Raw genomic sequence first — 19,491 nt, forward strand, 5'->3', positions numbered from 1 at the left:
CTCCAAAAAATATCAAGACTGCTATATTACGCTTATAATGATTGTTATGAAGTTAATTATATTTCTTTTTTTTATATATAGTCTTCCATTGCAATATTTTTCTTATAACTTTATGCATTCATAGCTTTACGAATAGTTTAATTTCCATAGTCGAATACATCATTTTAACTTTAATGTAGTTCATTAGAACATGAAAATTAATGAAAATTTGGATAAAAATCACTGCTTAAGATACCTGTCTTTACATTTCTAATCCTTTTACTTTTCTTCTGCATTAAATTATAGGGCTTAGCTGCGTTTTATGTCAACTAGAACAGTTTATGAACCTGTCGACGTTTTTACTGGACTAATCATTAAAAATTGGTTAGTGAATTTGGCAACTTCGAGCATCTCTCATTTCTCTGTGAAATTTTATGCACGTCGTTTGTTTAAATGCAAAATTGAAATTTGGTGAGTTTTTTTTATTGTGTGTATGTGTTTTAGAGATTGGTTAATTGTTTTGCGTGAACTGAAATATTTATGTTTTCGCTCGTGTAGTACTTCGGAAAAGCACTGTAGTTGACTACTAGACACTGGATCTGCGACATGTTTTGTGTTCACATATTTTCATAAGAAATGTGTTAAAAAGTTGATATACAAACGTCCTGCGTCCCCTTTCTCCCTTTACATGGTGGCTTTTTTTCTCTAAAAAATAAAAAAAAAACCTTCCAGTTTTTTGCCTGTTTTCTATGATTTATTACAATAATCTGTTCAGATGTATAAAAAATAAAAAAAAAACCTTCCAGTTTTTTGCCTGTTTTCTATGATTTATTACAATAATCTGTTCAGATGTATAAATACGACTCAAAAGAAAGATAAACAAACAAAAACACCGACACATTCAAGATAATCTATAACCATATTAAAAATAAACATTTCTAATTTGTAAGATATAATTTTAACTGCTGTTTATAAAGATTCGTCCACCCGTTAATGCAGTTAATCTACACGTTGGGAGAACCGAAATACACATCGTCTTTTCAGTTGTTACCGTTAATATGAAGTATTTGGTTCGCTATTCATCAGTGTTAAATATTAGGCTTGCCGTCTTATGTTTCTTTTCTTTGGATTACTCATTTGAACCAATCTTGTACAGATATAAATAAGCTCACAGTGAAATATTTTCCAGATTGTCACATGGTCATACTTCGTAAATGTTTCGTAGAATACTTCTTTGTAAATTATGATCGATATTTCACGTGTGACTTAAAAGTTTTACATTGATCAAATAAATCAGTAAGTAATGTATAAAACCTGACAAATTAGAACAACTTTTAAAATAAGTTCGCAGAATGGTTTAAATATCAAGCGAGTATTCAATAAAAGTTGTATATGACCCTATGTAAAAAGCATTTGTTCATTAGAGTTAAATACACAGTAACGAATTGCTTCAAGTTTGTTTGATAATTTAGAAAATCTAAATTTAAATAATTTAGAATAGGGAACTTGAAACTAATTTGAAAGTAAGATTAGATCTCTCATTGAAAACACTTTATTTGAAAGAATTATGTGAAATAAGTTGAAGACATTTTAATTTAAGCAGCTACTCTATGTGAAAATTTTTTTTCAGTGGAATTAATCATGTACTTAAGGATTACTTAAAAACTGATAACTAATGCAGTAGAAGTTGCAGACATGCAACAGACCTAGGTAAAAATATTTATTAGGCAATGTAAGTTTTTTTTTTTTTTTTTTTGCATTTTAACAATTTTATTTGAAAGGGGACAGAAGTAACAAAATTCCTTTCACTTGGTTATGGCTAGCAAAATTGCAATAAAATATTTGAACACAAGCAAAAGCATGAATCACAATGTAGCTTAAGGCAGGGGAGAGTCGGAGAATGCATGATTCAATTGTTAAATTAAAGGATGGTAATAGCAGGGACCAATCCAGGATTTTTTTCTTGCTACCTATTTTTGTGAAAGTATTGCATCATTCTATTTTTGTGAAAGTTTTTTTTATCAGCATTGTTTTTGTGAAATTTTAGACACATCCTAATTTTTGTAAAAGAAGTAGTGGAACAAGTGAAATGTTAGTTCGAAAAGTGTAAATGTCATCTAGTATTTTTTACAGGTTTCGTTTTTTTGGGGGGGGGGGGAGGAGCTGAAAACCTAAGAAGTACAAAAAATACCATCGTAATTTCAGCTTAATGATCTATGTACTGTGTACAATATAGAAAATTATGAGAGAAACGGTTCATCAAAACAGATGTTTAAAGATTGCGATAATATTGCATAAATACACTTTGGTGTGAAACAGCTAAAAATTACTTAAAATACTACAAAAAGGTTTCTATTTAAGCTATTGTTCATATAAACCTGCTTATAATTTTATTTTATGAGTATATTTTATTTTAAACAGTGAAACAAATTTTATATTTTAAAATGTGAATTTTTGTGAAATTTTCGATGTTTTTGTGAAGCTACTGATTTTATTACTTGATTTTTGTGAAAGTACCGATTTCAAAATAAGATTTTTGTGAAGGTACCGAAAAACGGTAGCAAAATCAGCCTGTATTGGGCCCTGAATAGGCTGTATTTTGCACAGAAAGTAGGCTAAGGGGTTTTATGCTATTCAAGTCTCAGGCTAATCTGGAACTTGGGGAAAAATTACTACAGTAGAATCAGTGGCAGGAATTCCCCTTTTTATGGTAAATTAACTTATTTTATTTTCCAATTTAGGAACCAAAACTAGAAATTGTTAAAAGAGCAGAAATGTCAATTTTCAGAAGATTATTATTTGTTTTGCTTTGTATATCTGTTTACAAAACATTATTTATCACAAGCAATAATTTTTAGTTCATGTGTTCATTGTTAAGATATCAGTAAATCAATTGTTTTACTTAAACAAGCCATACTTGTTTACTAGAATTATTATCAAGTGTTTGTGACACCTCAAAATACTTTGGGGTAAATAATGTACGTTTAATTCATGTCTAAGTGTTTCTTTGGGGAAAGTTATTGTCTACAAAATTATTAAAATCTTGAAAAATGCGAGTAGACTTGCATCAATTTCCACTTACTGCTTCAATATTCTCAAAACCAGGCCTAGCAAAACTTTGTACTTTTTTTTTTACATTTTTTGCTGCTGTTAAAAGTCCCATGGCTTTTAGTTGTCTTTTTTTTTTGCCTCCCTCCCCTCCCAATCGCCATCACCGAGTAGGATTGTAGGCACTTGGAACAGCTTACCGGAAAAGACTCTAAAGAACAATTGGGTGGATAGCTTTAATAGGGGCGTTAATCTTCCATTGGGACTAGTATATTGACTAGGACCAGCCTTGCTGGACCCAGAACCCATTGCTGGTCTCAGTGGCATAGCCAAGGGGGGTCCAGACCCCCCTCCAAATGACTAAATACAGTTGGCTCTCTGATTAACGACTTTCAAGGGACCATAAAAAATCATCCTTAAGTAGAAAGCTTCCTTAAATAGAATGCTTTTAACACTAAAGTGGACCATCTGAGACCTTGAAAAGTCATTGTTAAATAGAGCATCGTTAAACAGAGAGCCAACTGTATACGATTGAAGAAAAAATGCCTTGCACTGAAAACAAGCATCATACTCCAGTTCAAAAATGGAACAAGAAAAAATTTGCACATATATTTCTCTTGTACAATATATAACATACAAAAATTTTTTTTCAAGGAAAATTGATAAATTAAGTATACAGTGGAGGAAGAGGAGGGGGGGGGCACAAAATGAGAGGTGTGTAAGGCGAGAGCTTTATTGCAATGATTCTTAAATTTTTGCTAGTGTGCAAAAATATTCCTTTCTGCAGTCTCCAAAACATTGGTTGTCCTTTTATCATTGAAGTAGATGCAAATTCTGAGAATATACCTGTTTAGAATCAATCAAAATGCACTTCTCATTTGTCTAGTTCTCTCTAAATTTCTTGGAATTTCGTCCCTGCTTGGGCTTTTTGGGGAAGTGGGTAATCTAGATGGGAATAAAACAGAGAATCAATGACTCAGGAAAAAAAGGTTCATTCATTTCGGTTTCATTCATTCGAACATGAGTATTTCGTTTCATACTAATAAGTAATTAAAAGTTCCAAGCACATCACTTCTTCAAGTTTCTCATGCTTTGAGAGAGAAAAAACATATCTAAGGAAGAAAATGAACGAAAATAGGTGGGTAAGTTTGGCTTCAGTATCTGTTTATCAGGATGATGAATATATAACTCCCGACAAGGTTGTTAAAAAATGGCTATGTCTAACAGAAGATTACTCTTGTAATTTTGCTGTAATTTTCAAATTTCTATTTTGTGTTAAATTTTGCTGCTTGTTTTAAATTCAAATGCATTCAAAATTACCTATTATTAATAACAGTTAAATAAAATTTTCATCTCTAAATTCTATTTTGCTTATTTTTAAGATCTCCATATCAATTTGTCAAATTTCTCTAGCTGCCCCTCCCTGAAATGATTTCCTGGCTGTGCCACTGATTGAACCCCCTCTGAAATGAAATCCTGGCTATGCCAGTGACTGGTCTTCACTTTTGTATTTATAATTCCAAACTGGATTAATTTGAGCAGACAGTGATGACCAAGTTTGAAAATGTCTCATCTTTTTATCCATATTGTAGTTTGCAACTTTATTTGATGTCTAAATTACAGAACCATTATATTACTCAGCAATAAAGATGGCTCACTTTGGTTACAAAGGTTTCAGACCACAGTTTAAAAGTAAATTTTGAAGCTGTTCTATGTGCAGATATAAGTGTGATAACAAAATTTTATCTCATTTCTATCATTTTTTGAAATTATGCACTTAAAAATTTTTGTGAGAAACTTGTAAATCAAACAAGGATGGTAATTATAATCTTTTAACTGGGAAATTCTGTTGTAACGGACGTTACATTCACACACAAAATCAATTATAAAAAGATTATGAGATGCATATAAATGCTTCCAAATAGGAGCAAGTTATTTTTTCTTGATAAAACCAAGACTGAAGATTACTTTGACCAGGTTTTTAAAGTTTATTTTTGTATTTAAGCTGCAAAAAATAAATAATATTTAACTAACAGACATTGCATAAAGTGGAACATCATTTATGCTCTGTCATGATAAGATTAAAAAGTCTGTGAATCTATTATGTAAATTTGTTCAGTTTTTTTAACGTCTCAAGACATGCTTCTAATTTTATTAGAACCTTGGTATTAAAATTCAGTTATTCTCTTTTGTAATAAATTTTTTTAAAATCACTGTGATGGACGTTACGCGGGCTGTAACTGATATTACACTGTATGACACGGAGATATTTTATGTATCTACTGAATGATAAATTAATAGTTGAAAGGTAATATGTACCTTAACTTCTTATAGACCATATAATGAAATCACTAAGTCATAATCAAACATTTTATACAATAATTGTAAAAAATTAAACCTATTACTTAATTATAATATTAAAAAAAAAAAAAAAACTTTGACAAACACTTGCCTACAATGATATTTTAATGTCATTTACTTCGCTAAAAAGAATGTTTACATTACATGAGTTTAAAAACATATTTGCAGTTTATTCACATTAAATGAAAATAACCCTTATGCTGAAACTAGCCTCATTGGAGTGCTGATTTTATTGAAAACTTTATTCACCTTGTACCATTCTGCATCTTTTTTCCTGCTCATTTGAAGTTCTTTTCAGGCCAGTGTAGAAAAGTTCCTGGACTGTACCCTCAATTATTTCTTGGACTTGGCCAGGATATAGGTCACCATTAAAAACAACTATTATTAATATAATTCCTAATATCAATGTTTCCAATGTTTGGCAGACAGTGGTGGATTAGCCGGATCATTTTGGGGGAAGGAGGGGGGCATTCTCTAACAAGCTCAATACTCACAGGTGTCTATCCTCTCAAGAGAGCCCAAACCAAAATATATAATTAACACCCCCCCCCCCAAAAAAAAAGCACAATGTGCGCCATTGATCTATCCCCATGCATGGCTCGAGTTACATCCAATCAGAAGTCTATTGAGTTAAATGAGCCTCTAAATTGATATCATGAAAAAATGTAGGAACATTTTTAAAATAAAGATAAATTTTTCTGTTTCAAGGGAAAGGAAATAATTCTGTCCTGACTTGGAGTTAAATTTATTTAAAGTAAAACACAGTGATAAGATTCGCTATTTTAGTTTTCGTCATTTTTGTAAATATAGTTTTTATTCCTCTCCGAAAACAATTCCAAAGCGCACAAGGTTTGGAGGGAGAGAGACATGGACCCCCTCTAAATCTCCCTGTTGGTCAGTAGTTTTGAGTTTCTCCATCCTTTAAGAGACTGAACATTCTCTTAACTTTCAAACTTGAGTCAATGTGATTAGATTCATAGATAGTACTAAGTTTCACTACTCCTTCATGCCCTGTCACCAGAGTTTTTAAACATTTACAACCAATATCACAAAAAAATAGTCTAAAGTGGAGTAAAAATTTCAATGTAAAAACATTTCCAGGGAGAGAAAATTTTTAACGTGTACTTTTCCTACCTTTAAGATGGTCCTTACAATTGAGTTTTTAGAGTTTCAATTCTAAAAATGTGATTGGGGAGAAGTCTCACACCTCCCTTTCCATGGCATCATATTTAAAATTGTCTAAAATCTTGTTTTTGTTGTTGCAATATCAAGAAGTGCTTGAGGAGGAGATCACTAATCCATCTCCTTGACACTACCAAAGATGGCCAACAATCATTATTTAAAAGACTACAGTTAAAAAAAAAATTCCGGATAAGAACTTCCGTTATTCTCTTTCCCTGCCTAATATCATCAAAGGTCATCGTAAGCTGTGTTTTCAGAATTAAAATTTTGCAAAATTTAGATAAGGCTTAGAGTCCCTTAACACCCTATTTATGAAAGAAAATTAAACTGGCTTAATCAAATGACAAGTACATCACTATTTATCTTCAAACTGTTTTTACAATTTTAATCTTTGTAATGATCTTTCTCTCTGCTTATTTCATCACATTTGATACAAAAACTGGTAAAAAGAGATGCCATCTTGATATTGCGTATTTTCTTGCGAGAAAAAAATACCATTGAGGATCTAAATGGCTGTTAAAAAGAGTCCACAAACAAATCCATCGATGAACAATTAGAGTAGATCCAAAATACTGGTAAAAATTCTTTCCCCCCCCATTCTTTATACTTAAAACACTTTTAATTCAAACTCCTTTAATCACAATTAAAAAAAAATAGGCCTACCTCATTTCTATGTATATATTTTGTTTTATTTTAATTTGTCACTTCTCCATATAATGCCCATTAGCCATTCGCTACCTGAAAATGATTGTCTGTACCCCCGCCCCCCAATTGGCATGTGCCTTTTTCAGGACCCAGTCCAACCCTGGCTACATGTTGCAAACCACGGACTTTATGAATTATTTGATGTGTTGAATACATTTTTATAATTGCATCTAAAAATGTGTAACTGATTTTACATTCAAGTTGAAACGTCAGTTACGAACTTTGTAACGTCCGTTACATGCCTGTTTCTGCATGCTTTTTACTATAATCATATAAATTTTGGGAATTAGTTTCATTACCCTTAAAATAAAGAAAATAATTAAGAACAAAACTTTTTAAAAAATGTTTCACAGTGCAAGGAGAATTTAACTTTTATAACGGATGTCACATATAATACATGATGTTGTAATTATGCCCCTAATTAAACTGTTTATGCTCAAAACAAGCCCAAACATGGTTTTATTTTACTTTTTTAGTTTTTATATCAATATTAAATTTACTCCACTTAAATTTAGAAGCATAATTTGAGTAGTAATAAGGTACAGAAATGATAATTTTATTTGCTAAAAAAAATAGATATTTTACCATCTCTTCCTCCACTAAAATCTAATATAAGAAAAAAACACTAGATTCTTCTTCTAGGAATTATAAGCTTTCTAATGATGTATAACTCTTAGGGATTTGTTCAAATTGATTTTCTGACCTCTTGGTTTCATGTTAACTGGAATTCACCAGCTATTATTCTAATACAGTAATTTTCAAGAGTAAAAAGGTTTTTTTTTCCAATTTGTTCCGTTTCATATTTTGAATTGAAATATGTCATAAGATGTTGATGTAGGAATTTAAATGAGAACTCTGGAATCAGAGGGAAATTTACTCTTACTCATTTATCTCCAAATTAGTCTCTCTAACTCCTCTACTCTTAGTCCGCAGCTTTGTCGTAGTTAAGGACTCCAAGCAATTTTTCTCAATAATATTGCTCCGGTATGAAACCTTCTAAAATATGCAGTATCGCTTCAAGTTTGATGGAAAATGGTATAGTCCAGTTATTAAAGTTTTGAGTTTTCACCAAGTGAGAACTTTTCAACGTTATATAAATGAAAAGTGCCAAAATCAACCCAGCTCAACCTCCTCCACTAGCTCAAAATATCATAAATATTAATAAAAGTAGTGTAAGATTGTATCTTGTTTATTAGATAAAATGATGTAAAGAGAAAAAATATTTTTAAGTATCACTTGTTGAGATATTTAGAATGTTTATTGAAGTTTAGAACTTGTGACTCAATAATTCAATAGAGTTATCAGAGTTGATATATTTAACGGATATGTTCTTTTCAATACTCTAGAATAAGGTTTCATTTTATTACAAGATTGAACTTTTAACTGCTCTACTTGAAAGTATTCTGATTTCATCAATATTGTCCCATGATGTTGATCCGATTGAGGACAGGGTATTCATGTCACTCAGACCACAATGTTTTCTGAATGATGCAAAGATGTTTTAAACGGCCTATGTCTGTGCTTGAAAAACACTAGTTTCAAACAAATCTAAAGAAGTTCTTTTGCCCTTATATAGAAGTTTGGTTAGACATCATTTGGAGTATGCTGTTCAATTTTTGGTCTCCTTATCTTAAGATATTAATGTATTGGAAAGGGTTCAAAGGCAAGCTACAAGGCTAATAAATGGAATTTCTCATTTAGACTATGATTTCAGGCTTAGAAGGCTAAAAATGTACAGTCTTGAGCAAAGAAGAGACCGAGGGGACATGGTTCAGTCGTTTGAATTTATTAAAATGAAAGATGTTACGGGGCTGAAGTTTAGCACTGAAAACAGGACAAGGGGTCATTGTTTTAAGCTATTTAAATTTCAGGCTAACGTGGATATTAGGAAAAATTATTATTATAGCAGGGTAGTGGAACCTTGGAACAGCTTACCGGAAGAAGTGGTAATGAGCAAGGGAGTCGATAGTTTGAAGAGGGCCATTGATCTCAGTGTTCGCGCTCAACTATCCATAACCTGGGTCCCAGGGACCCATTAATGAAATAGATTTGGGTCTTTTGGTGGAAAAAATGAGTCCCTTAAATTTTAAACCGAAAATCTTAGTGTGTAAATGAATAATATAAAAATATTTATACTTGGGCGGGGGGGGGGGGGGGAGGCATGAAATAAAATAAATTGGTTATTTTTGCCCTAAGTTTTTGTGATTTTATCGTTGTAAAATTATTTTCAAATAATACACTTGCAAGACTTAGTTATGTGAGAAAATATTTGGTCAGTTACAATAAGATTAACTCAAAATTTACTTTAAAAATGGGTTTTAAAGTAAATGGGTTTTATAAAACAAGTGCCTTTGATTGATCAAGCAAAAAGCACTCCCTTAACCTTTGTTTTCCTGGAAATTTTTCTTAGTGAAAAAAGCAAACAGACCCCCCCCCTTCCCAATTATCATTGACAATTGCATAATAATAAATCGCAAGTGAATGAACCCAACGCAAAAATCGCGATCGCAAAAACGAAACATTTTCTCATATGAGTGTGAAAATTGCTCATTTGCAATCTTAAATCAGTATATTTGACTTTATTTTGACACAGTTGACGCAAAAAAATAAATAAATAAATAAATAAAAAATAAATAAAATATAATAAACCATCTATTCATCACTTTAATTTTTGACTCATAACAGAAAATGGAATTTCGCTTTAAAAACTTGAAATGAGAGTTCCAACAGAAATAAAGAGACTTCCTTTATTTGCATCCTAATTAAGGGAAGTTAGCTTGAAAAAAGAAAAATATGATTCTCATATCGGATGTTAAAAGATTGCATTTTTCAAAATGTAGACATCTAAAGAAAAAAAACGGTAATTAAAAGAGTTTATTTAAAGTTAAAGATGCTTGTTAGCATCGAAAAATCAAAACCCATATAATTTTCTCCCAAAATAACAATTAAACATCGCACCACACCATAAAAACGCAAATATTGAAAAGCTGGTGAAATGATGAGAATATTTTCGAATCAAGTCATTATTAAAGGTTCAACGCCAGACGCTAAGTAGTGATAATTTTGAAGTTGGTAACCCTATCGGAAGAGATCATATTTTTTCCCCACCCTTACTATCCCTTTGCAGTTCTTAGTTCATTTCGCAGATATATATTATTATTGTTTATTAAATCATGAGCGGGAGAAAAGTGCTTACCGATGCCTTTTCAGAAAAGTTTACAACAACACCGCTGCTAATTAGCTGTGATAAAACAAACAACCATTATATTTATTTGGCAGTAGCAATCATTTATCCCTTGCAGGAGCATTGCAAGAGTGCCGATTTATTTTTTTTTTCTTCAAAATAAGCCGATTTTGTATAAGCTGATCCCTCTAATTTGACTTCAAAAAAGGCTCCAAAAATTATCGGTTTATACACAGAAATATGCGTTATTTTGCTTTCAGATTTGTTCTTTCAATAAACAATTTGTGAAAGATCCGATCTTGTTTATCAGAATTTTGTGCAGCGTCCGTTTTGTTTGATCGGGATTTTATGAAAGGTCCGTTTTGGTTGACCGGATTTTTGTGAAGGGTCCGTTAACGGACCCAAATATCCTCTGGCCGGACCCTTGACTATACTATGTTACTACAAATGTAAACGCATAAAATGCTTTCCACAGCTCAACAAACATTTTTGAAAATAATTGCTCGAGCCAAACTCGTAAAAAATTCTTTACAAGGTATGTACACATGGATCATGTAATTCATAATACAGTGAAATCTAGTAACAATGAACTTCAAAATCGGGACTAGTTTTTATTATTATATTTGGTTAAAACGGGTATTTCGTTATACTGATATACGTTGTAACAGGATTTCAGTGAATTTTTCTTTTGAAAACATTCTAAGGAGAAAAATGATACGTATCTGCATTTCTTTAAGGCTGTTGTCCCAAGAGATTGGCGCCAAGGGGAAATCAATCTACTCCCGTAATCAAAATCAACAGCAAATAGCCTCCCGATCTTTGTTGCATACGACATGATTTTCAGTCTAGAATGGATTGAGATAATATTGTAGAAAAATTTTGCGTTTTTATAATTTAAATTAATTTTAAATGAAAATCTCGCTTGGCGACGGTTTCAGAATAGCAACCATACACGCACTAAAAACTGAGCAACTTTGCTTCCTACTACAAATCCTGTAATACTATTAGGGAAAAAACAGTTATCGATGATTCATAAGACTTTGAGGGTCTTAATGATAATTTTTAAAGTTCATTTTAATCAATTTTTATATTTTAAAGTGTGGATGTTTTAAAAATTTGTTCAATCTACGGACATTTAGTTCCAACTTCCTCATGCAGATGTCGCTGAAGTAAGAAATCCGAAAAATACCAGTGTCTGGCACTTTTCCAAATTAACTCTACCATAAATCACTTCAGCTTTCTCCCCTTTTTCCCAACGCGAGCCACTTGCGAGTTCCTCCTTTCTTCAAAGTCTGATAACGATGTTTCCCGAGGGCCCAGGGAATCGGCCCCCCATCGAGAAGTGGTTGAATGCATTCCTTTTGCTAATTTCAGCTTTTCACTGCAAGGCATTTCGCAATTTTTAATTTTGTCGGTCTGTATTTTGTTGTAGTGAATGCCATTCTCTAATAAAATGAAAAAAAAAAAAATAAATAAATAAATAATAATAATAATAAAAGCGATTTTTTGGCTATTTTGAAACGAAAAACGTTTATATATTTTTTTATTTATGAGATAAATGAAAAATCATAGTGTATTCGACTATGTGTGAGCAAAAATTTTTAATTTACCTAAATCTGTCACGTTTGCTGTAATTGTATAGTTTGGTTTGAAGTTACCGGTTTATTAACGACTGCTTCGGTTTAGTCACTTAATAAACAGGATTTCTTCTCTGGAAAAAGCAGGCTCCATCGAATATCTGTTGTTCGATCGACACTCAGAATAATTTCTGAAATTTCAACTTTTCATCATAGTTTTCCTAAACATTCTTGACTTAATATCTCAATAAGAAATAGTATATGATTTACACAAACACAAACATCGTATATGGGCGATAAAAGAGAAAAACGAAAGGTGAAAAAATGTGCAGACCAAATTCAAGAAGCTTTCCTGTTTTGAAAGTTTTAGGGTTGTGACTATTTTTCAAGAAAATGAGTAATCTCCTTTCAATAATGGTTTGGAAAAGGATTTGATACTGTTAAATTTAATCTTGTCCCCCTTTTCTTTTTCTTTGATTTTTCCTCATGCAAATTGATCACTAACTTAATTTCTTCTAAATATTTAACATTTATGACTCCTTTTTGTTCAGTATTTCCGTAATAAATACCTACTCAGCACATAACTGTAAATTTTAGTTTTTACATTTCAAATCCAGTGCAGATTTTCGTGGATGGTATTCTTATTCATTTACTATATCTACATGACAGTGGCGCCTACTCCCTGGAACCTGAGGGGGCCCGAGCCCCCCTCCCAATAAATCAAGAAAATTATTAGTTACATTATGTTTTCAAAACTCATAAATTTATCTTTTATTTTTCTTGTTTGAAGATAGTTTACTTTGTAAAATGTATTCAGTAATGAGTTAAAACAAATAATTATTACGGTTGTGTAAGCAGGTTAACTGAAAACGAGTGGTGTGAATAATAATAGTGTTACAGTGCTGCGAGCACTGTAAACATTTGTCCCAGTGCGCGAACTTACGGGTCAAGTCTGTTGCCGGTGGGCAGCGCTGCGGCACACTCACCTAAGTGTTGCTGATCTGGGAAAAAAGAGATGAGAGTTTGATATATTATATGGGAGGCGTGATAGTTTTGAACACTTTTGGGAATTGTGTTTAAAAGAAAACCTTCCCAAAATGATGATCCTTCCCTTCCTCGGAATCAACGTATACCAAAGAAACATGAAAACAACGAAGGCAGCTCACCGCACACTTTCAAAATCCCAAAGGAATACAGTTGACTCCCGCTACTTACGCGATATGGCTATAACGTGATTTTTTCTTCTGTGTTCAGACCTAACGCGAATTCCTCACCCGCAACACGAAAATTCTCGGAAGGGAATCGTGGTGTGTTCGTATCGACTTTAATATTGGTTACTAAAAAAAAATGTTTTTTCCATGAATGGATCTTCATCCTTTCAGCATCGCTGAGAGTGGAATTTTTCTTTTCATTTTAAATGCGAGAGTTAATGAAATATAATGACACCTAAGAGCGCTGTTTCATCTAAAGTTTATGAAGATAAAAAGAGAAAGTTTCTGACAATTAAAGAAAAGTTAGAGCTTCTTGAAAAGCTGAAGCTCAACTAAAAAATGCGTTGAAGGTAGCACGAGAATTAGGTATGAGTGAATCTTCCATACATACAATTACAAGTTAAGAAAAGGAAATCCGTAAAAATTCACCGAGTAGTGTCTTAGTAAAATGAAAAAAAAATATGAAAATGGAAACTGCTCGTGTATTGTGCACAAATGTCAATAATGGATCGACTGAATAGTACAACTAAAGATGCATTTGCTTTTCTTACTATATACTGTGCCTACCGTATACCGGTTTATTTTTTCTTTCTTTCCCATTGATCATTGATTTTATACATCGTAGCAGTATTTTATGTTGAATAAAACATTTTGTTTTAAATACAAGTAAACATTCAGTTCTTTATGTAAGAAACAGTAATGCACAGTTAGTTAAGAAATGACTTTTAACAGTTTGAGGAGGTGTTTACAAATGTCTAAAATAATTAGGTACGTTTATAAAAAAATTTACACATACCCTTTTCCACAACGCGAAATTTCGACTTACGCGAGGGGTCTTGGAATGCATCCCGCGCGTAGGTCGGAACTCGACTACTACAAGGCAATATATATTGAGGTTTGTAAAATGGTGCAATTTTGCATTATTGGGCGATTTACATCAACTGGACGCACACAGGTCATTGCAGTTGAACAAGAGTGCTTGCTTTTATTAAACAGAGGTGAAAGAGAGGAGAACATTTTGAAAAATCAACTAAGTTTTTCAAAAATGATCTAGACATTGATTGACTGCGTTTACACTTAAATATGTTAGCCGATATCATTAATGAAAAAACAACTGGCCTTAAAAAGCATGCGTAAATTAAATTACCTTTTTGCAAAAATACTGTGTGTATTTGTGTTTATTTTTTCCTTTTTTCAAAGCCAAAAAATAAGTGTCGGGCTTGTCGAGTTTTCGTGGTTCTAATGTTGAAATATAATGTTGTAATAATGACTTTAAAATGCTTTAAATAAAACTTTAAAACTCACTATTTTTCATCTCAAATTTAGAAAATTTCCTGCGGCATGCCCCCCCCCCTCCCGACATTTTTTAAGTCGGCGTCTCTGGGAGTGCCCTTCAATGCAAGTCAAGCGCCCTACCTTTTCCATGTCCAGCTACGGCACTGCATGACTCCCCATAAAATAGAACAAAAAAATGTCTCTTACTAAGACAAGTGACATGATCTAGTTGAACCAGAAAAATTTGTATACCAACTTTTGGATTGTTTTACTATGAAAATGCCATGTCACATACTGTTTGTTTTTTTAAATTATACACATCAGAAAATATGTAAATTGGCATTTTCAAGGCACAAAAATCGACCTTTATTTGGGAGGGGGGGCACCTCCGTGGGATTACATACCCCCTAAATCCCCGGTGATGATTGGCACAGCCCCCCCCCCCCAATAATTTTTGCAAGTCAGCGCCCATGCTACATGGCCATTGCGGAGTTAGGGGTGGGGCAAAGGGCTAAAACCTTCTATTTCCTCACACATACACCAGGTAATGTATAATAGTTTGTAAATATGGTAGGGTGGGGGGGGGGGGTTCTCCTATGTAGTCAAAACTTACAAAAGAGTAAACAGTCATCTGCAATGGTACGGAAAGGCTTGGAGGAAGTAAGGTGGAGGTATTTTTATCTGAAGTTATTACCTTCAAATTAAATCAATCAAATATAGATTACTTTGTTCCCAGGATGAGGGGGTTGTATCCCCCACGCCCCTCCCGCCGCCGTTTAACTTACAAAAGATTAGACCGAAATTCCGGAGATTCTAATTACTGCAATACTTTTCGAATTTAAGTCGGTACTCCGAGAGAAATATATAAATATATATGCTATGTTTAGCGACATATTAATGTTGGAGGGGTGGGGGTTAGAGGGATGTAGCCCTTTCTCCTACATGATAAAATTTAAAACAGATTCAGTCGTGATTTGCAATGACACGGAAAGGATGAGTTTACACTTTTCATCTTAAAGCTCACACATTCAAACTAGAAATGGGATTCCTTCGAACCATGCACTACGCAAGTTAGTTCTGTTTAGAACTACCTCTAAGGGATTGTACACAATGCAATGTGTAGTTCATGCAGTAAATATGCATCACACCTGTCAAGATAAATATATACATATCATACAAAGGGGAAAATGATACATTTAACCAGAAAATAAAACAAAATAATAAGACGGTTCATATTTCAATAAAAAGACGGTTCGTCGGATACAAAGTAAGTAGAAAAATATCATAATTATGAAATGGACTTACTTAATAGTGACAATTGTTTCACATAAAATTTGAAGTGCGGAAAATGTTTCACTAAACTGGAATTGATAATTAAATGCTGCTCGAAATTCATTCACTTCAATATAAAAACGGTTCATTGGATATAAAATAAATATAAAATCAGAAACATAACTAACTTATTATTGACAATTTTTTACATGCAATTTGTTAAGTAATGATAATGAAAAATGTTGCGATCACTATAAATAAACATTCATACACGAAATAAACGGCTACATTTTGTTGATGAGTGCCTCAAAGGGATTGTACACGAGGGACTCTGCAGTTTATGCAGTCAATATGCATCACAACTCACAAGATGAATATATATATCAGACAAAGCGGAAATATAAAATAAAATCAGAACAAATATAAAATCAGAAACATAATGAACTTAATATTTACATTTTTTTACATTCAATTTGATGACTAATGATAATGAAAAATGTTACGGTGACCTAGATAAACATTCGTACACGAAATAAATATAGATACACTTTGCTGAGGAGCGCCTCAAAAGGATTGTATACGAAGAATTCTTCGGTTTATGCAATTCGTATGTAAACAAACACCTTTTGCGCATCGTTTTGCGCGCAATCTAAGAGTTCTGCAGTTTTTTTCTGTTATTTAGCAGAGCACTATTAAACTGTAAGAAAAAACAGTATATTACTATAAAAACAACAACTATTTTTTGCATTGTAAATATCATACAAAGCGGGAAATGTTTCACTCAACTGGAATTGAAAATTAAATAATACTCGTAATCATTCATTCTCTTCAATAAAGAACGGTTCATCGAATAAAAAGTAAATATAAAATCAGAAACATAACTTAATTTTGACATTTTTTTTTACCTGCAATTTGATGACTACTGATAATGAAAAATGTTGCAGTGACTATAAATAGACATTCATACTCGAAATAAACGGCTACATTTTGTTGATGAGGGCCTGAGAGGGATTGTACGCGAGGAACTCTGCAGTTTATGCAGTCAATATCACAGGTCACAAGCTGAATATATACATATCATACAAGGAGGAAAATGTTTCACTCAACTGGAATTGATAATTAAATAATACTCGAAATGCATTCTCTTAGAAACGGTTCATCGGATATAAAGTAAATATAAAATCATCAGGTACTGAATTTTAGCGATAAAAGTTCCTAGATTTGCAAGATATGTAATTGGCAGAAATTGGGCACATCAGCTGCCCATTATTTTCTTAGAACGTTTCTGAACCGTTTTTACAGTGTATAGGTGTGCAATTGTGAAATTTACTAGTGTATTTTTTTTAAAGCCTTGATAATCTCGACTTTTTTTTTTTTTTAAATCTTTCCTAGAGATTCGCAGTTGCACTCTGGGCCGCCGAGAGCTGAGGCGTGCCTCAAACCAATTTGGTCGCCGGGCCCGACTCCAGCCCTAAAACTGGCCAAATTTATACTACTACGATTCCGAGCCGAGCCCCCTCAAGGGACGGATCCCTAGTTTCAGATTAGGCTGGCATGGCCTCTCGTCGTTAGACCTATAAGGGAAAATATAATAAAAAATGGGGAGATAAAGAGCAACTGAGATTTTTCTTGAATGCTAAGCATGTTAGTATATTTCACATAAGACAGCACCTTTATTTTCAGAAAAAGAAAAAAAAAAACTAACTTCTTTGTTGTTTCATTGTTTGCTCAAAAAAACATTTTGAATTTAGAAGAAAAAAAAGAAAAAAAAAACACGATTACATTCCGAATGAATTTTGTTACTTTTTGGAAAAAAGTTACGTTTACGTGCTCTTTTGATCAAAACTGTTTTGAAATCAAACCTAGCTTAATTATTTAATATCTATATCTCTGAATCTTTGATGATAACTGAACTTTAATGTCTTGTGTGTTAACCATTTTATCAGTTGTTATCTTTATTTATAGCAGGATCTTAATTCTATTTTTATTTTTTTCATTAACGAATCAACGATTTGGATAATTTACTCTGTTATTACGTTCACTCTCTTGTGGTCTTACCACTCCTCACTGTTCAATGGTATTTCATTAGTAAATTGTAACTAGGATTACTTTGCGAAAGTTTCCGCTTTCGAAAACTGCCCATTTGAAAAAAAAAAAAAAGCATATCATGTTGAAAAAAATTTTAATGACTCTTTTTTGTTCTTTGGTTTTTAATTTAGCATGTTTCCTTTATTTAAAAGCAGTCAGCCTTTTTCGCTCGTCATTCATTTTTATTTGTCTCTGAGACTTAATATTAACAGAAAAAGTTTTTTTTAATATTAATAATGTAAAAAAAATAAACGTCAGTCACTCAAGAAACCAGCCCTGAATAAACTTAAGTATAACACTAAAATCTTAGTCAAACTCCAATCTCTTTGCGACTTCTGGATAAACGCAACAACACTTTCTGAAATTGACACCCTCTTTTCGTCTTCCCTTACTATTTTATGCTGATCAATTACCATGATTGAAAAACATTTGATTTTCATAGATGTGTGAAAGTAATCATTATTAGATGAGAAGAAAAAATTGTAACTGTGAAAAATGAAAAAATGTTAATATTTTACTTTTAAGAATAAAATAAGAATTTAAAGAAATGTGTGGTTAAAGCAAAATTTGCCGCCAAGAAAATTTTGACTGTCAATCTTTCAGAAAAACTAATTCCCATAGTTGCATCACAAAAATCTCTCAGAAGCTAAGTTTTGACAATTTGCTCCTCAACTACATCCTGAGAAATATTGAGAGAGCAAACCGGTGTTCGTCTTTGCATTTGCCTGAAGGGAGAGGGGTTCGGTTCCCGTGACAGCTATCAACGCCTAATTACTCCCCTCTGTGTGAAGCTGTTTAGAGAGGGACCTTTATTCCCCCCCCCCCTTTAAACCGAGTGAAATTCTGCGCCGTCTACATTTGAAAGTTGGCAAATGAAGGTAGGAAAAACGGGCCTTAAAGCATAAATGAGTATAAAAAATTGTTTTAAAGCAGGGGTGGGTTCCCAGGGTCGTGACCCCAAATGGGGCCGTGTAGCGTTTCTTATTCGGTCGAAACATTATTCCTACCACAGTATAGTTGAGGGTGGATCGAATCTAACATAGCAGTTTTGTAATGTAGGATCTAGCGTAGCTTTCACAATGTTGCCAGGTTAGGTTCACACCTAGCGATACTTTACTGACATGTAGGCTACGGGATCACAGGTCCTTTACTTAGTCAAAAAAGGGTCGCAACGTGCAAAAGATTGGGAACCACTGGTTTAAATTTACAGATAATTAGAGAACTGATGGGGGAAGGGGGAGAACACTGACCATTTTGTTATGAACTGGATGAATACACAATGTTCTAAGAATCTTTCGGCAGTCGTGTTACACTGAAATTTTCGTAAGCTCAGACAAATAATTTGTCTGACGTCTAAAACATTTCCCTGAAACCTAAGGTTTTTCAATTTTAGCCGGTCTTTATCAATATATATTTGTGTGTATGCACTGTGCAGTCGCGCCTGTTCATAGTGAAGTCTAAGGAACCGAATAACAATTTCGTTTATAGCCTCAATTTCGCTATAAAAAGGTAAACAACAAGAAGGGAACTGAACCATAAATACAATATACTATACGGCTTGAATATTAGTACGAAAAACCAAATTTCTAGTTGAATTTTAATTCAAAGT

General features: G+C 32.8%; 1 protein-coding gene across 1 annotated transcript in view; it reads left to right on the forward strand.

Moving 5' to 3' along the window:
- The first annotated feature begins 375 nt into the window (after positions 1–375).
- Positions 376–19,491, forward strand: part of LOC129218399 (E3 ubiquitin-protein ligase HUWE1-like) — a 736,974-nt gene continuing 717,858 nt past the window's right edge. Inside the window, exon 1 of the mRNA XM_054852650.1 lies at positions 376–450. The gene's annotated coding sequence lies outside the window, so the exon portion shown is untranslated. The remainder of the gene's footprint in view (positions 451–19,491) is intronic.

This window comes from Uloborus diversus, chromosome 3 (assembly GCF_026930045.1).
Source record: "Uloborus diversus isolate 005 chromosome 3, Udiv.v.3.1, whole genome shotgun sequence".
Classification (NCBI taxonomy): Eukaryota; Metazoa; Arthropoda; class Arachnida; order Araneae; family Uloboridae; genus Uloborus; species Uloborus diversus.